At 40.6% G+C, this 20,153-nt stretch overlaps 1 protein-coding gene across 1 annotated transcript in view; it reads right to left on the bottom strand.

Annotated features, from left to right (window-relative positions):
- GLI3 (GLI family zinc finger 3) overlaps positions 1-20,153 on the bottom strand; it is a 427,034-nt gene that overhangs the window by 385,100 nt on the left and 21,781 nt on the right. The window contains exon 2 of the mRNA XM_080382113.1: positions 4,992-19,803. The gene's annotated coding sequence lies outside the window, so the exon portion shown is untranslated. The remainder of the gene's footprint in view (positions 1-4,991; positions 19,804-20,153) is intronic.

Here is a 20,153-nt window from a genome sequence, read left to right as displayed (position 1 = left end):
ATTGTCTTGCATCCCAGTCTCCTTTCACTTGCAAGAAATTTGTCCAACAGTGAAATCAACACTATTAATCCTTTATTTTAAAGAGGAGTTAGAGCCTTATATAGATAAATCCAACAGTTGGTTTTAGACAAATATATAAATCATTAGAGGTTTTGCTTTGTTGTTTTGTTTTTTGTTTTTTTTAATACTGTGTGTTGTCCAATGTAAATTTTTTCAGTAGTTTTTATTTAGCTCCTATCAGATAGTGGATGAAATTTGAAGGGCTGAAAATGTGTGTCAGTAACATAACACAGCTTTATTTAACCAAACCAATTTAACTGACTGAATTAGCTTACACAGACTGTTTCAGTAGAAACTTTCCAGCACCTACAGCTCAGTTTTAGACAAGCAGAGTTTCCGTCAAGTTCAGTTATCTGAGCTAATGTAACTTAAAAAGCATCTGCTCCAAACCCCCCATCAAGATAAGGATGGAAACTTTGTTTACTTCTGGAAGGTAACCACAGTTACAAACACATCCTGCTATCTGCAAATGTTCCATTTATTTGAAACAAGGCCTCAAGTGCAAATGGTTTTACTACAAAATAATATAGATAGATAGATCTGTCAATAAATAAAAAAAATGAAGACTGAACTCTTTAGGTCTCAAGGACCACAGGCCTAGGCTCATCACCCAGCTCAGGGAGTCTGCTCTCAGGAGCAGCCTTCTTACAGATAATCCTTTTATAAACTTACAGAGCTTCATCTTCACTTATGTTATACTTTGTGCCCCAACTGCTCCAGTGGAGTGTCTATACAGAGCTCAGCTGCTTTAATAATAAGGAACTTGTTTCTTAACCCCAACTGAAATGTACTCCTGGCCAGTTTATACCCCTCTGTTCCTCTGCCAATGCTGCCCTTCATCTTAAAAAGTTATTTTCTGCCACAATGTATTTAAAGACAAAAAATTGTATACTCTCTCATGTTTTGCCTTGCTAAGATAAAAAAGCCAACCTTTTCTAGCCTCCGTTTGTAAAACAAGTTCTCTGTTCCCCTGATCACTATACCTTGTCAATGCAAGCTTCAGTTTCAGGTCGTATTTCTTGAAAACTGTTAGTCAAAACCACATGTGGTATCTTAAGCAAGGTCTCATTAATGATCCTTGTATGCAGCCAGCACTACTTCCCTATCTGGAATTACCTTTCCTGAGTCACCCTAGAATTGCATTTACCTCTTTCGTATCTTTACCTTTTCATATCTTCACAGCTTACTGTCAGCTTGTGACTGAGTAACTCCCATGTGTTGATTGGTCGTTTCCAGCTGATGACCTCCCAGTTTAGAGCAGTGGGTTTCAGCAAGAGCCCCCAAATGCATGATGTTATCTTCTACATTCATACATTTTATCCTATTTGTAGTCCTCATCATCATCCAGCTCTTTCTGTGCACTATCCCAAACTCCCTTTATACTGCTGAGTCCATTTTGTGTCCTTGATTAAATAATTAGGCAGAAGCAGTTCCCCAGGGTGAACAGCCCAGATGTAATTAACAAATAATTAAAAAAAAACCCAAAACTTATTCTGTGTACCCAGTACAAACCGCCCTAGGTACTTTTTAAATCTGTAAGCCAGGTAAGTAAACCGAAGCTGGGAGAAGACACAGGGCTACAATCAGCATAATTATGTCACTGCTTTAATGGGAAACTGGCAGCAATTTTCCCCTAAGGCAGTGCAGTAGAGGTGAATATAACAAGAGAGGTTTCAGTGGGACAAAGGACAGAATTGCTTATGTGTTCAAGAAGGTTACTCCATAACAGGCAGCGTGAATGATGGCATGGCCAAATTTGTACAAGGAATTAATCAAATTAATTTGTTGTTTAGTTACCTGATAGGAGAAGAAAAAAAAAAAAAAAAAAGGAAAAGGAAAAGTAGTAAATTAGGCAAAGGGGAGGAGCAAAGATACATGGATTTTAAATGAGAAGGAAGAGTTTGAACTAAACACTGATAAAATGCAGGAAGCTGAAGGAAAGGTATGACAATCTAAATGATAAAGACTATTATTATTTCTAGAAAAAACACATTTGTAATGAAATGTGTTGGGAGGAGAAGACAACTGAATCCAGGAAGGCCCAAGGAGGGGGGGATCTCCTCACCAGGAAGGGGGCAGATACATGTTTTAAAGCAACATATAGAAGGTTAAACAGTATCTTTAATTTTAAGGTCCAAGAGAAAAAGACTGAAATTAAACCTGTTAAGGAAGAAATTGAAGAAAATCTGGATTCACAAGAAGAGAAAATCTTTACTTGAGAAACTTTTGGTACAGAAATTTTCAGGGGAAGAGGAAGAGGAAACATGTTAAAGCAAATAATGATGTAATTTCTTCTCACCTCCAGCAAAAGCAATTTTTTTTCTTCACAGCTAACCTACCTTCTCCTGACTTCTTCCTATTGTAACAAAGAAATTCTTCATTCAGCAGAAACTATTCCCACCATACAATGTGTTATAAAATGGGTGTCAAACATATTACAGTGTGCTAAAATGCTGATGCTAAATTGATCACAAATCAATTATATTTTAAGCATGCTGTCAGATCACCTACCAAAAAAGCTCTGATTTACTAAACATGCTTGTCATTCTCTTTCCAGCAGAATTCCCAGAACATACTCATGTTTTAAAACTGCTTACTAGAACGATGACAGAGAGACTTCTGCATGAAAGCCAACAGCACCAGAAGCCTACAATGATTTCTCAGATAAAAAGCAGACAAATAACCCAGGCATCCCTTGACTGCTATGGGGCCCCAGTCTTTCAGCTGAATACTGAAGAGCTCAGAGATGCATCCGAGCTCTTACTGTGGTAGAGCTTGCTGCAGTGATGTAGTCCCATTGGCTGCAAAGAGGTGATTCTCTTGTCTCCCCAAAGAATAATCAATTCCCAGTCAAAGAAATATTAATACCACAAGTGGATACAAGCAGAACAGAAACAACATTGCTTCTTTTTTTCCCTTTTGGGTAACTTGCCTAGTGATTATGAACTTTACACTTGATGCATATAAATTGCTTTCCAGGTGGTAGCCTTCTACAGTCAGATAAAGAAAATTACACTAATTGTCCTTTTCTATTACTAAATGTTAAACTCACTCATTTGGATGGGACAACAGCAAGTGCATATACAGATGAAATGAATATATATTTCAGATAATTCTGTTCAATATGCACCTGTTTTAAGATAGCAATTTATGTATTTTAATTCTACATAGAATTTTCCTAGTTTTAATGAAATAGTCCATAGAATACATCTAATATACTGTATTGTATAAATGCAAATGTTATTTAATCTTTTATACAGGTGCACATATTCCTATACATACAAACACTTTTTAGGAGAAATTTCTACCACATTTAGACTGCTCTTTGCATAGTTTTCTGCATTTTTACAACATCATTATAAATAAATGATGAGATGCTGAAAGACTGAATGAAAAAAGTTCATACTCTACAGCTCCCCAAGGTGTTAAGAACAGCAGTCAGGAAATGAGCTTACAAAAGCCCACTTGAACATTTAAATTCTAGTAATAGCAGCACATAACATTAAAAACTTCAAGTAAAACCAACTATGAGAACATAAGTAATAACTCATCTAGAAAAACAAATAGAAGAACATGAATAGGTTTAGAACTTGAGTTTCACAAAACATCACAAATGTAATGTGAAACTAGCTATCCACTGGTTTTGAAAATGCTGAGCCAAACAGAGGGAAAACACTCAGTGATTTCTCAGAAGGTAATGTTTTATTTGGAACATACAAGAGTCCAGGCAAAAACTTCATTTCCCCTTACAAGACAGAATATTGTTCGCTTAGCAGTTTGCTACCTAAAGACCCCTTCTACTTCCATTTTGTAGGTAAAGAGCATGAATTTCTTTCTGGTACTTAGTGAAGCTCCTCACAACTTGGCTAAAATTCAAAAAGTCAGCCCACTTTTGCCCAAAAAGCACAGCCTGGACTTTTTCGTCTTCTACTGTCCAGCTGCAGCCAAAGAACCATGGCTCCTCTTTGTTTCATCCTTGATGTATCTCAAATTTCCTGCTGCAGCCCAACAAAGCCTACTACATTCATTGCAAAACCTTTCCTAAATTTCGTTAACGCCAAGGCATTGGACACCCCTAAAATACATCTACTGCTATAACCCAGAGAAAGCAGCCCAAACCAAACACAGGGTCCAGTGTAATTCTTCCAAATACCACCCTGCACAACATATCTCAAGCACATACATTTTCATATTGAACTGCCCCCAATCTGTGGCAATCCTGTTCTCTAACTCATTCCACATCACCACAAATGGAGGAACAAACTGTGGGTATGAAGAAGACTGATCTACTCAAACGCAAAAAGGCAAATGAAAGAGAAATTCCTCTAAAACATCATGTAAATATACATTAGAATTAGAAAAGGTCAAACAACAGTTTAAGGCCAAATAAAAGACATTTTGGCATTTGTATAACATCATGCTCACAAGAAGACATTCCAACAGCATTTTCTTTCATGTCTCTTTTCTGTTGTACAGTTCAAAGTGTTGAAAATGACTTACGGAAGTTAAAGGGCGGGGGGGGGGGGTGGCGCAGGAATAACGAAAATTCATTAGTAGCCTGAAATAATTTGATTTTTCATTTAGAATTTACCGTTACACTCATCTAGTCTGACTTCTACACAAAACACACACCAAATTCCACAAAGTAGCTCCAGAATTTAATCAATATCTTTAAAGGACTCTACTGAAAAGCCTTACAGCATGGAAGGTGTAAGCAAGACATCAAACAAAGCCATTAGATTTCCCTGATTGCAATTGCAACAAATGTCAGTGAATTTTATCTGCAAACAGCCACTTTCAAACAAAAAAGAAATGCAAAGCTAATGATATGAATCCCGCTCACTGACGTATGACTTGCAGTTTCATTCAGAACCAAGAGACTGATAAACAGTCACAAGTTACAAATTTCAGATCTTTTGGTGAATGCGTACCTTTATTCTTTTTTCTTCTCCTTTTCTGCCTTTTCATGAATCCTTATTCAAAAGTGACACTTTTGTTCAGTTCAGGGAGATTCTTCTCTCTGGAGGTGAAATAATTTTTATCAGTAAGACTCCCTGGTGATCAGGTAGACTTGGAACTGCTGTTAATCAGCTTTTTTGACATGGTAGCTTGAATAGCACTTCCCATGATGCTTTGTGCGCCTACCTTAATTCTTTCCTTTTGAACTCACCATGACTTATAGGTGTCTTTTTTTCCTTTTGTGTGTCTGAAGTTATCCCTCTATTAACTTTAATTGGAAAGGTATCTTTTGTTCCCCTAGAGTAGTCATATACTAACCACTGAACTCCCTAGGTTCAAATTTCTGGGGTAGCAAGAGTTCAGTTTTCTGATAACTCAAAAGAAAAAAAAAAAAATCCCACCAAAAGAATTGATGCCTTTATTAATGCTAATAAAATAAGTTATAGTTATGCTAAAGATGAGCTGTTGCATCCATTTATATCAACAAATATAGGGACTTTACTGCAAGTCATGGTGAGTTCAAAAGAAAAGAATTACCAGCAGACACACAGAACATCACAGAACCCCAACCCTTGCCATCAGCAAACTGCTGTGAAACGTATGCTGCTAAAAATAAATAAATAAATAAATAGCCATTTTCTGAGGCACTAGGAGAAATTAAAGCTCTTTCATAGAAGCAAAACTAACAAAGATTCACTTCTTATAGGCTTGTGCCTTCTCTCAAACCCCACTCACCTGCCCTCACAATACCACTGCTGGCAAAAGGGAGGATATACTTGGGCTAGCCTGCACCTTGCTGCACTCTGATTAGCCCCACAAGACACCTGCATCGGGGGGAGGTAATTATCAACCAAAATATGTAGCAGATGAGTTCCTATCTTTCCCTCAGAATTTTATCTCATCTGGGGGCTCTCCTCTCACTCCAGGCTTCTTTCAAGAAATTTATAAGAGATTTTGAGACTTCTGCTACTCTTCCAGGTCTAGAAGAAACTGCACAGAGAACCTAAAAGTTTCTGGGAAGGGACAGGCAGACATGTGCTTCAGATATGACACATTTCTTTAAGAAAGCTAAGTTTTATTACATATTGAAGAAACTCTTTTCACATTTACTTCATGGCCTGCTCGCAGTCAAATAAATTGTTAAAGAAAAAAGATGTTATACATTGGGCTTCAAATCAGAAGCTATGTTTGAACCTTCCCAGAAAGCTATCTAATCACTTTCATGCTGTTCAGTTGTATGTATCCACAGAAAGTGACCTAGGATTCATCTCTTCTGGATTTCCTTTGTACCAGAAGAAGAATTTGCATTAATGAGGACACAGGGCAGCAATATGTCCACCTCTTCTGCCCCACAGCTTAGAAGTCCCTGAGCTATAGAGGCAGCTACCACCCTTTCGCTACTGACAGCTATATTAAAAAAAAATAATAACCCAATAATATACCAAGGATTAGCACATGGTCAATGGTCCAGCCATACGGGCACACAGAATTTTGCAAGCCAGCCAGCTTTAGAGCCTGTTTTTAAAGCAGTCATCTTAGGGCAGCTGGAGATAGTATTAATGTTTGAGGTAAGTAATAGTTTGAGTAAGCTGCTGGCCCTATGCCATACTTTTTACACCTGTATATATAGCAGAAAATCAAATTCACTGTGTCCAGTACGTCTCACTTCGTACCTTTCACAAGCAACACAGAGAAATTAACATCCACCATACAGGTCACTTCCTTTCTCAGCTACAATTAATTGATTCATTTATCCAGCTCTCCTAATCAACAACTAGCTAATGTACCAACAGACGGACTGAGGTTTCTATGCGCAGTGCTGACCAGATTAATTATACAACCACACCTTTAATACTCAAGCGTTTGCTCTTCTCCCCATTCCCTGACTGACCACAGCCTAAAATGCAGATAAAATTTAATTAAGTTTCCAAATGGTTTAATTCAGTGTATGAGACTACCTGCACTTTTGATTCCTGCTTTGTTTCTCCTCTCTCCCTTTTTATGCGTTGTATCCTTCTAAGAATTACTGGGCAAAACTCTCCTTTGCAAAAAAGTGCTAGGCCATTGGGATAGGATTAAAATCACATTACCCCAGGACTGTTGCAGCTGAGTCTGTGAGTTTACAGCAAACTGCTGTTTCTTTTCTCACAGCCCCACAGCCAGGACGCTGCCGGCATCCCTCGGGTGAGGCACACGCTTTGCAGACGCATTGGCTCTGGAGCCCCACATTGAGCACCCATATAGTATTTAAGCATTACAGACAGAAATGAGAGAGCACTGCTACTCCAAGTAACTTAGTACCTGTGAAAGGCACGGGGTAAAATTACCTGCAGAGAACAAAATTCCTCTTTATTCACCTCATGTACAGCCAGACAGCTCTTTGTTTACTAGGGCACAAAAAGCACCTCAACCCTGACCCCCAAGCGGTGGCCTAGGAGGAAAGCTTGCTGCAGGATCCCCTTCCCAAAGGCAGGTCTGGCTAACCCTGTGACAGCAGCACATCCCAACCTTGACACCAGCCCCTGACTTACAAAGCCCACATATTGGCCACATGGGCTACAGCATGGCCATGGCTTCGTTCCTCTTCTGGGACTTGTGCTGGATCCTCCAAAGGAGTCCCTGCAGCAGGGTGCAGCGGGCGCCCCTCATCCCCTTCCTCCCACTTCCCCCCTTGAGGGTCGCAGGGCTGTTCCTCACACGTTTTACCTCAGTGCCAGCAGCATTCTGCCCTTTCTTAGCTGCACTGTCCCTGAGGTGCCCACTGTGTGCTGCAGAGGTGCCACTGGAGCCACCTGGAGCTGACTGTGTCCAGCACGGGGCAGCCCCAACCTCTACTGACAGAGACCCCTGTAGCCCCCACCAGCGGCTGGGCCTAGCCCAGGGCCAGGCTGAAGAGCAACATGGCAGACAGCACCTTTTTGGGGACGGGGGTATCATCAGGCCATTAGCAACAAAACCTGGGGAGCAGAGGGGTCTCCGGCAGCTCAGGCCAAATGCAGGCTCCTGCCTGAGGCAGCCTGCAGCCTGTCGGCATTCAGGTGGGTTTTTGGAAGATATGGTTAGAATCAGCACATATTCCCCTCCTTTCCTACCCAAAAGGTCAGTACAGAGCTTTCCTTACCATATAAACAAGTTATTTTGGAGAGGAAAGAGAAAACTGTGGCAACTTACTCTGGTGTGATTCAACTCCTTGCGGAGGTTTCTGGGAAAGCAGCCTTGCAAGAAATTTGGCTTTTTAGGGCTGAAGTAACAGGCAGTAATCAAAAGCAAATTAAGATGACCATCAAGCTAAAATAAGATGCTCCAAGCCACAACACCAGCAGCTCTCTGTGCAGGGACTGCAAGGCTGCTTGTACCACACCAGAATCGGCTCATCTTCATCCTTCTGACTGCCAGATTCATCTCCCCTCCCAGCCAAGGCAACCCACCGAGTTCATGCCGTGCAAGCAGACGTGCACAGGACTGCTTTACAGCAAAGTCAGGCCTGGAAATCATTCCTCCAGCCCCAAAAGCAGCTACTTGAGCACAAGCAAGGCCATGTGGAGGGTGGAAATAATCTTTCCTACATGCTGTTCCTGGGCTCCAGGTAAAATCAAGTTCTGCCATTAGGGGAGAAAGAGAAACAAGACCCTAGCAGAGGTCATTGCTATAGGACCTCTACTACCATGCCATGCCGGTATGGATGTCATACACAGCTCTGTGCTGCAGCAGCCGGCTTCCCTCTCCGGTGCCGGTGGTCAGCAAAGCACCCAGGTGCTAACTGCTGCATCTGCTGGAGGTTTCCTCCCCTCCTGCCCCACCAACTTGCAAGCCAGGCACAAAAGCAAAGGCAATTGCCCTTGGGAAACCCTGTAAAAAAGGCACAGGAGGTCTCACAGGTGCAAAAAGCAGAGCCCTCTGAAGGCTGCTTTCCAGCGTTTGGCAGCCCTCAGCCCCCTCCCTCTCCACAGCTTGTCTTTGAAATGGGCTGATGACTGATTATGGGAATCTTCCCCATGCAGTACCCCCACACCATGACATCTCAATCATACTTCCATTTCTTTTTAAAGTAAAAAATGGTTTTCCTGGCCCAGTATGTTTATCAGTTAGAGTCTGAGCCAGTTATCTGCACAGGTTTACGGTATGCAGCCTAGAACCATTAGATTTTTATCACATCTTATGAAAATCATACACAGCTTACTCTTGTAGCTGTATATTACAAGGGAAACATGTACAGAGAGACTAGTTCTCCCTAGATTACTATCTCTGAATTGATGCTGTATGAGGCACAACTGCTTTAAAGGTTATAACTGATGTAATTTTTGCCATTACAGGTAATTTATGGCTCCTGTGTGTCTGACTTGTCAAATCATCTTAGAGGGATCAAACAGGGTCTGTTTGTCATATGCATTTATCTAACACTTGTTCCTCTGCAAGCTTCAAAACGCAATAGTTATTCTTTTCTTGGGTGTCAGTTTTCTCCAGTATATCTTGCTTCTTAGTCCTTGTAAATGTCCTCCTAATGCAAAATGCAGGGGTGCTTCAGCAGCAAATATGAGCAATGACTACCTCTCTACGTGTATTTTTAAAAGGGAGAATTTTGTTCTTAAGCGGTGCTCCAGTCCTTCAGAGAGGTCTGAAGTTAGGCACACAGATGTTTTGAAGCTCCAGCTGTGCCTCAAACCTTGGTGCATCATTTTCCCCTCAGCTTTGCATAACTCTGAGATGATTTCTGCTGCTGGGAAAGAAATGCTTCATGAAAAGTCCTAGAGAACAAAACAGCCTTTCATTAGGTAAAGCAGGGGGATACAACCATAGCTGTGTACATCCTCAGCCCCTGCCTGCACATCAGCACCTGCTTCACTGCAAGGCTGAGGAGTTAAGGCCAGCTCTCCTGTCCTGCCAGGTCTCCATTCTGCTTCCTTGTCTCACTTTGCTGGAAGTCATATTCTGCTTTACATGCTTGAGGATAAATCCCAATCATGCATAAGCTGCAAAAAGTTGTGCTGGTTCATTGCTTACTCTGCACAGGTTTGACAGCAAACGGAGCAGGCATTAGGGCAGGCAGGGAAGTGCAGGAGGGCTCGGTGGCAATGCCCACAGGGCAGCCGAGAGGAACACGAAGTTCTCGGTCTTCTGCCCACACCCTGCTTTCTCCTGTGCAGACTCCTTGGGATTACAATATCTCAGAGGGTATGGGCAACAGAGGCAAAATGTTAGCCAGATAACTGGAGAGAGGGATGAGAGGCACACTTTTCAAGAGGCCTGGGGATTTTGAGAAGTGTCAGTGTACATGAATCTTTCCAGAGCTGAGGAGATAGAAGAGGCTGTGTAAAGGACTCGCTTCATTCTGATTCCCCGAGCACGAATCAACTGGAAATGAAAGGATGCGCCTCCGCATCAGGCACAGGAATCTCTGGGCTTACAGAGGGGGAAAGGCACAAAGGAGTTCATCGGCAATGTGGCTTCAGCACCACGTGACCCCACTACATCGGCACTACTGGTGGGGAAACAAGCCATAGGGGGGCTGAGTAAAAGGAGAGTCGCCAGTCCCTGCTTCCCTCACAGCACTGCAACGCACCCTAGCAGCAGGGGACAGCGCCCGCTCTGCTCCATGGACCCTGCTGCCCTGCTGTGCGCTCATGTCCATATGCGATACACCACATGTCAGTAAGGTAAAAAAGGTAAGGAGCGGAGCAGCATTCAGACACACTCATGTTTCACATTTATGGACCTTTTACCCATTGTACTGTCAAAAAGCTGCATTTCTTAATCGCTATGAAGTGTGAAGTGCCTGGAAACACACAGCACGCTCACTAGCAAGGGAAGAACTTCACAGAGGAGCTTTGCCAGTTTAACTCTACATTAGGTTTTACCTTCCCACCAGGTACAAAATGGAAGGACATGCTTAAGCTGGCAATATGATAGGAATTCTAGAGATAGATAAATAAATAAAATAAAACAGTAAATGTATAGGTACTGTTTATTTATTCAATAATAAATAAAGAGAAAATAATAAATTGTAATTTAAATAATAAATAAAAAGAAACAGAATTAGAAGAACTATAATTTGTTGAAGGTGAAGTCCTTTGAGTAAATTAATTGAATTGGGTACCTTCACTGACACATAATTTTTAACAGTGTTTACAGTACAGAAGTTTTGTGCAGCAAATGGGAAATATTCTGAAAAAGTACAAATAATCCTTCAAACCATATATGAAGAACAGAATTTCAGCTGCAAACACACCAGAAACCTAGGGTTCTTAAGATCCAGTGGTTTGGCCCAATAACACAGTACATATCTGAGAAATGCCAGTCTTTGATGCAGAAACATCTAATGCCTGCAAAAAATATTCCTCATATCAGGGAAAAATTTGGTGTTGCCAATTGCTTGAAATGGCTTTAATGTAATGTAGGATTAAAGACTGACAATCATACATAGCAATAAACTGAATTGCACCTGCATCTTATAAATGATTTACATATCTTTCTACAGGAATCACACAAGTATGTTAGTTGCAAAACATCACTGACAACCTCTTAGTTTATAACCAGCACCCTGTTGGAGACACTACCTGGCTCTGTGGACATTCTACGTCCACACCTTTGAAGCTTTCTAGACTATTTGAAAAAAATTCAAGTATTTATTCAGAACTCATTAAAAGCCTAACAAGTGTTATAATAAATAATTTGCTTCTTCACAGATTAATTTTAACACTGACTTATTTTACCACACTGATAAAATCGATCTCCATCTCAAATATTATTCAAGCTGCCTCAGGATCTGCCACTTTTTTCCCCCCCAAGTTTGTTTTTTTCTTTTTTCTTTTCCTTCCAGTGTCTTAGATGAGGATCTCTCTGTATCTCGGCCCCAAGCTTCATGCTATAGCAGTCCTGAATGGCATATCAGAGCCTATTTCTGAGTACTGGAACAATGTCTCTGACAATATGTATTAGCATTCTGGCACCTTCCTCTAGACAAAATTTCTATGTGCTTCAGACAATAGACAATGTTAGGAGAGTTGGACAGACACTAAAGAGCAGTATTCATCTGATCTCGGAAGCCATTTTGGTACTGCAAGCAGAAGATGATAGAAGGCAGAAATACAAACTAGAAAGGAGCTGTAAGGCTGAGGATTTTGTGAAACAGGAAGAATATCTTAGTTCTTCCGGACAGAATGACACATTCAACAAAACAAAAGGCAAAGGTAACAGAAAACAACAGGCCCAAGAATCATGGGTTTGAGCCATACTAGTCAAAACATCAAAATGTATAAAGAGTACAAAATAATTTCACTGCCTCTACCTGCACAATGCCTGCCTCTACAACAAAACACCAAAGAAAAGAAGAAAAAATAAAAAAAAAAAAAAAAAAAAAAGAAAAAAGATGCACAAGGAAGACTTGTTCATTTGTGAGCATAACTACAGCTTACTGACTCTATTAACACTTGCTGGAAACAATCTAATAGGAAAATGAAAATATGTGGTTTATAAAAACATACTGAGGAAGGAGCTAGTGCTCTCATTCAGATAGAATTGATTAAAGGAAATCCTTGTATTATGTCAGACGGACTTTACTACTGTGATAGCTGAGCACAACAGTCCTCGATAATGGACTTCATGCATATGATAGAAATACCAAGTAGATACAATGCAGTTGATACCACTGGCTTTAATTGACAGCATTAAGTTTCAGAAAAAACTTTACCAGTTTTCACTCCAGAGAACTAAAGATTGAGGACTACCCGCAATCTTATGACTGGGTGCTGTGCTGGTTTGTGTTCAGGATAATCACCACCAGAAAGCCTCTCTTAGATGTTTTACAGACATCAACCATACAAAATATTGATAGAGAACCTTAGTAGCATGTGGCATCCATACCATAAGGGTTTTTGATAGCAACAACTTCAGAAGCAGAAAACAGTCCCTCTTATTAGAAGTAATTTTTTTTGTTCACCACTGAAATATTTACAACTTCTCCACAGACTGACAGGCCCAAACAATTTACTCTCTAATCCTCCTACAATTTACAGAAATGCTTTGTACACTATTACTGCCATAACCCTTTGAGAAGCTGAACATTAATTTAAGTCATGGGTATACAGGAATTTCAGCTGCCTTATTCATTAGTAGTGGCAAGGGCTCATTTTCTCTAAAAACATCTTGACAATTAAATCTACTGGAAAAATATACTTGACTTCCTGTAAAATAGTACCTTTTAAAAAAAAACATTTCCATGAATTAATCCACTCTGTGAAGGTTAGAGACCTTACTCTGAAGGCACTTTTGTTTTAAATCAAGGGCTTTCAGTCTGTGCTTGATGGACTTATACTCTATGTGGTCCAAGACAGTTGACTAAAATAAGCTATTTCATATGTGCTACTCAGATCTATGTATGCAAAAGTTTATAATAGGAAACGTGTGAATCTGATAACCAAAAGAGTAAAACTTACTGATTTATGCCATCAACTGGAAGTGTTAGTACATTTTACAAATCAATGCCATCACATTAGTCCCTGCCACATCAGCAATAGTTTATTGGTAAAACAGACAGTGCAGCCTCCACCAAGTCATGCCAGAATCACCATCTTGTGAGTTACTACTACATCGGAACAGGGTAACAGGAAGCGGGGAAGACAAAACGGCAAGGAAAGGCAGTATCCTGTGGAGGAAGTCCTCTCTGACTAAATCTCAGCTGCTATCAGAACTGGGGAGGAAAGCAGAAGAGAAAAAAAGCAATAGGAGCCACAGCACGTGTTTCTGGGAAGAAGCATTCCCATTTCATTCTTTAGGTGAATTGTGACTTGTCAAGTTTGTTATCTCTACTAAACTGCAGCTATTTTGTTACCTTGATCTCCTGCTCCTTTCCTTAATCCCACGTTTTTGCTGGCTTTGGTCCATGTGTCACAATGGTTACACCAGGAATGTCCCTGGCAGTGACCCTCCTCTTTACCCAGTGAGCATCTATGCTGTTGAGCATCATTGACCTGCCTGTCTCAAAGGGGATCTAGAGGAAAAGCCCTAAAATTAGCAATAAATAATACCGTCCTTGCTGAAAAGACTCTTTTTCAAACCCACCCAGCCAAATATAACCTAATAAGTGTCTGAAGTATTAGCACAACCTTAAAGAGTTTCTACTAAGGGGAAGAGACTTCTTAGCAGTCTTGCTGGTTACTCATACAGTCATATTGAAGGGATACAGTGCAGTCCCTTGCACAAGCTAGTTTGCACTCACAGCTTCTTCCAGAAGTGTATGGCCATGTCACCCTGAGATCCAACACAGGCTGTTAACACTCATCTGAACTCAGTAATTATGGTAGGTCTTCGTGCCCTCTCCTCACACTGTGGCACATTACATGGTGCAAGCACATCCAGGGCATCCCCTACCTCACAGGGCAAATTCTGCTCTTGGACCTTGACTGGTAGATCCCAGCATGCTCAGAACAGCTGTGCCAATGGGGAATTTAAACTTTGTTACACTTCTTTTCTCCAAATCTCAGTTTGAGAATAATTCCTTGTTTTCACTTTGGAGTGGTACATGTTCCACACAAAACCTATTGCCTCCTTACATCCACCAAAACTGGAAGAATCATTATTTACTGAATAGACAATCCCTGGACATTTTACATCCCGTTAATTTCAGCATGACATTCCTGTGAAATAGTACAGTTCCCATTTGGGACTGAACAAGTTTCTCCCTGCAACTGGCTACTAAACAATGACACTTCTCCCACTTAAACTCAGAAAACAAAGCCAATGCAGCGACTGCCTAGAAACACACTTGAATTTTACAAACCCCTTCCCCGACACCTATTGGATACAAACCCCAGAGGCTCACAGAAGAAATATCAACTACTCCAACCTGAAATTTTATACATGTGTTTGTGTCTCATATTAACAACATTCAAAAGAAATTCCTAATCATTCTGAGGACTGAATTTCTTAAACAAAAAATGGAAAAAAGAGAATATAAAGCGTGAAGCAATTTTTAGCCTACAGAGAAGCACCCCGGAGAGAGCTGTTTCCCCACCAACAGAATTTCAAATCTAAATACCAGTATTTCTATGCATTTGTTGTTTGGATGCTTGAAGGGGAAAGCTTAATAGAAAACTGGCTGAAGTTTGCCCCTTTTGCCTCACAGTGAACAAAAAATATCACTGCCTGTCATCTTCTGTGTCTGGCTAGTCACAGGCATCCAACCACCAGGAAATAAACTGCAATAAATCATGAAGCTAGGTTAAAAATCCACCTGATTTCCTGAATTCCAAGCATAATAAAAGTAAGTGGGATTGTCTAGGTATTTCAGTTTTCAGCTTTTGTTCTTTTGACCTCTAGGGTTCTTCATTTTCAGTTTTTTCTCTGCAAGTCTGAGGACTAATAATTTCTTCAGTAGATCTGGATATTTAAAAGGCTGGCTTCCTATGGGTGCAAGAACTTCATTACCACCCAGTTAAGCTGTATACAACTGTTTCTATTTTGTTGTAATGTACATTTTTGCATTACAGAGATCCTCCAAAGATTTATTACAACCTCCCTGTATGCTTCAAGTGCTCTAAATGGTTTGGCTGAATTTCTCTTCAGGGATTTCTCACAGGGCACAAATTCACTCTCTGTGGGAGCAGTGTCAGGGAGCAGCATAAGCAGGGCTGTCCCATGAGTGGAGATGAGCCAGCAGCTGCAGGGGACCCAGCACAGGCCATGCCCTCCGTGATAGGGTGCAGTCCCACAGGGTTTGAACATAGGGCAGAGCCAGGCAGTCATAGCAATGCATCCTATTGACAGCCTTGGGCAAGGCAATCAGCCAGTTCCAAGGTCCATCCAGCAAACAAGGGTAAGAGGTAGGAATGGAGGCAAGACTACAACATGGGTCTGTCCAGATGGCAAGGTCAGAGACTGAAGTGCCCACAGCATAGCTCAGGCAAGGACTGAGTGCCAAGCCCTGAGCTGAAACAGGGCTCCTGGGCAGAGGGTAGAAACTGGTTGGGGCCAGTACGGCTCATTAGTGCCCAAAGGACCCTGACAGGCACAGGCTTCGGGGGAAGCTCAGGCACAGTCCTGACCCCATGAAAATGAAAGAAAATACTGCAATTGACTTCCATGAGGTCACGATCCAGCAGATGTCTTTCTTTTCCAGGTCCTGTGGCATGCACCTCAAATGCCCTGGGGTATCATATCAAATAAATAGATAAGAGAGATAAAAGTTAACCAAAGCTATGCAACACTCAAAGCACTGCATAGTCACAGCTGTTAAGGATATTAGCACTGTATCAACCACTAACAAAATGAAAATTGCTGTTGTGTTTCTGGCCAGCACTAGAAGGTTTTGAAGCTTTTTTCTAAGGCTTGCTGCCAACAGTGCCATGGGAGTGCTAACACACTGCCATTTCATTTCAAGGCTAATATTGAAATATAGTAGAAGTCTGCATTTATACAGAGCTATAAAGGCCAAAGAAAAGATCCCTCTTGCTCTTGGCAAGTTTTGGATCAAGTAGCAGATGTATGATTTTCATGTGCAAGAGTGATGTTGCCCTCTGCTGGGTAACCCACAACCAGATCAAAGACCTTGCTCTGGAATATCAGCAGATTCAAGCAAAAGCACCCCTTTTTTTTTTAATACTAGAATATTTGCAAATACCAGGTGATTTAGGTTTGCCACACCCCAAGGACAAAGGAGTAGCCTCTTTTTACAAATGAAGAGACAGAAGGTACAGGAAGGACGCAGTTTCAGTCTTCATCTCTATGTAGAATCAGTGCAGAATCAAGCCCATCCAACTTTTCCAAGGTCGTGTAGAAAATCTGTAAGACAGTTAAATAACAATAAAAGAAAAAAAAGGAGGGGGGACGACACACGACTACTCCATGCTTCATGACTCCCAAGTTTTAACCACAAGATTGTAAGAAAAAACAATCCTTCAAATACTTACATTTGGTCCTTAAAACCTCCTGACACCAATTATATACTGCAGGCTATGTCTACATTAATTCTCACCTATATTCATTTATTTGTTTTTCCTCCTTTCATGGAATCAGATTTAATTTTTCTTAAGTAACAGATAAACTACTAGTGTCTATATTATCAGCACCCTATTAAGAGCAGGAATCCAGCTCGATGCCACTGGGACGTTGTAACATTCCTATCTCATCAGCGATCAGACTAAGGTCTAGGGAGTGAAATTTATCAAATCCCATTGTACAGTGTATCTGGAAGGATGATAAACATGGTTAAAATTCATTTCACCAACACAGTTGCTTATGTGTATTTGATGTCCTTTTCCTTGGAATGGTTAGACAAATTGCACAGTTCCCTAAAATGAAATTCAGTCTTGGATTTTATACAACATGCCCTGATAATACAAATCAATATTTTGACAAAACATATTTTTGCCTGAAGATGAAGTATAATGCATAATGAAATACATTTAAGTACTTCATAATTTATCCTGAGAGCACAATGCATTTGACCAAATGTCATACATCATTCCATAGAAAACTAGGTGGAATGTATAATCTATACTCCTTTAAGAAGCAAGTGCATTGAGAGAGTACACAATTAAACACTCAATATTCAGAAAACCTTTAAAATTAAGCATCTGTGTGCAACCTCTTAAAGATGTGCATTGTTCTACACAATTTAACCGCAAGATCACGTTGGGTTTTTTTCAAATGCATCATGTTCTCTAATTACTTTCATTTTTAAGATGGAGTACATTATCTTCCGTGTGTCAGCTTGCTCTTGCCATAGACCTCACAAAGCTTGTTTACACATATACTATAAGGGGAGACAAAAAAACCCCAAGAAGTTTCTGTGGACCTTTAGCATGCTGTGTGACTCTTGCCCAATGTCTATGATGAATGAGAGGCTTTCCTCTGGAATTCCCATGTCCTAGACTCATTTGGGTATTTACCCTCTCAGAGCTCTCTCCCTATAGACCCCTTAGCAAAAATTTCACACAGCAGTGGCACAGAGAGAAATTTAAAAGTTGGTAACTTAACATGTACCAATTCCTAAATCCTGTGCAGCCCAAAGACATCAAGAACATTTAGGAGCCCAGTTCTTCATTTTGCAGGGAGATGTGACAACCTACGTACCTTAATGGGTCTTGGCATCAAGTACTATCTGCATGGTCAGGTAAATATATGAGTAGGGATTTAGCCTTTAACTGAAATATGAGCCAGACAAGGTATTATTTAATGGGAAGCCTCAGTAACTCACCAGACAAGACTCACTGACACAGAAAATAAAACAAGCTATGTATTTTGCTTATTAAGGTCTGCTCCATGTAACATGTCTTATTGCAGTCTTATTTTCTGCTCTCTTGGCTGAAACAAGCCTGGCCTTTAGTCTTTACAAGAGGTTTATCAGAATTCAAGACCTAAGTGCCCAGGCCATGACCATTACATAAGAATTTTTCCCACTGAGGCCAAGACATGAGCATGTTCAGGCAGTACACAAAGATCTGTTGCTGAAACGTTTCCCACTTGAAATGTAATTGTTCTCCAGTTAGGAAGTAACCACTGAAAAGCAAAATCCTACAGATGACATATTGAGTTTTATGCTCACAGAAGGTTAATATATTTTCCATCCACAGTGGAACTGTTTGTAATTTATAGGCAAAAATTCAGCCTTAGTGTAAGCAAGTGCAATTCTTATTGATCTCAATAGGAGATGCACTCATTTATAGCACGACTGGTTTGGGCGTCATGCCTGTTTAGTATGAGAATGAATAATATTACAAGGCAGGGCATAGGTTCAGTATGTGTTGAAAGCTTTTGCATGTGAATATTAAAATAGCCTGTCTCCACAATAGCAACTATTTTGGGCTGGAGAACACAACGTGCCAATCTGAGTTGCATAATGCTTTGCATATCTCGGGGTTCGCTACTCTGAATAGTTCCATACTGAATGGCTGCTTAATCTCTCTGGTACAGTTACTGTATAGATCCTCTATCTAACAGCACGATGCAGTGCTTTGCTCAATAGATGAGTCCTGTATTCACTCTCAAAAGCACAAGCCAGCCTGCAGGAGAGACTGAGGCAGAGGCTTCACTTGGAGAGCTTACACTATTTTGGTATGAGTTTAAAGAAAAACACTCACATTTTTTACACATTTGGTTTTCATTTGTTTGAAACAGTTTTGTAGCCTAATAAAAAGACCTACAGTTTCATAGAAGTAAGTTAACTGGTTGTCTTTGGGCAGTAGGAGATTTTTTCATTTATTACTGGGTTATTTTAAGGTTATTAACTGCAGTCAGCCCATGAGCTCTGTTATAGAACTGATTTGATTTAGGATTATTTTTTTAATTACACTGTGTTTTATTAAAAAAACCCAAATGTCAGGGTGAAAATATTGGATCTATGGCCTTTCGTATTACACCACTTTGGCATGGAAGGCAGAGCACTGTTTGTAAGTCATCACATTGCCCACTGCCTGCCTGCTGCCTGCCTAGCAGCAGCAAACATCCAACAGCAACAGAGATGCAGGGTGCTGGTGTTCCCATTCAAGCTCTCCTTCCAGCAGCAGGAAGGTACCTAATTTACCAACGCACTTTCACCTTCCAGCAGAAAGAAATCTGACAGCCTGATCTCACCTTCCAGCACTCAGGCCCAAGGGGAAGGCAGTTTGACTTGTCTAACCTTGTGTTTTGGCAGGGGGACAGTAAGGGAAGTAACCTGTCCACTACCGCCTTCCCACCGATAATGTACAGACCTCAGGATGGCCATAACTTACCCAATTAGCCATAGCGCCTGCCATCCCCGAAATATACTCTGAAGACTTTTCTGAAACGGATGATCACAGAACACAGCTGAGGAGTAAAACACAAGCATTTTTCTAAAGCTCAAGGAAACACACACATGCTGTACTCTAAATATGTTTACATTACTGTCTTCTTTAAGACAGCACATAAAAGTCACTGTGTGTAAGCATAAAACACTGGCAGCTAACATTCACCTCACATGATTACACAGGATAAAAAATATATTGAAAGCTTAATTTCCAAAAACCTAAACTTTTTTAATTAGACTTTTCATATAATGTATATTATCTCAGTAAATTCACTTTACAGTTATGACTAGAGTGGCTATTCAATGTTAAGCTGTATTAATTCAACTGTACATCAAGGGACAAATTAAGATGAGGACATAGTCCAGATAA

The sequence above is a fragment of the Falco punctatus genome (assembly GCF_963210335.1).
Source record: "Falco punctatus genome assembly, chromosome: 4".
Classification (NCBI taxonomy): Eukaryota; Metazoa; Chordata; class Aves; order Falconiformes; family Falconidae; genus Falco; species Falco punctatus.
Note: the sequence above shows the minus strand (reverse complement) of the source record. Positions and strands in the feature narration are given on the sequence as shown.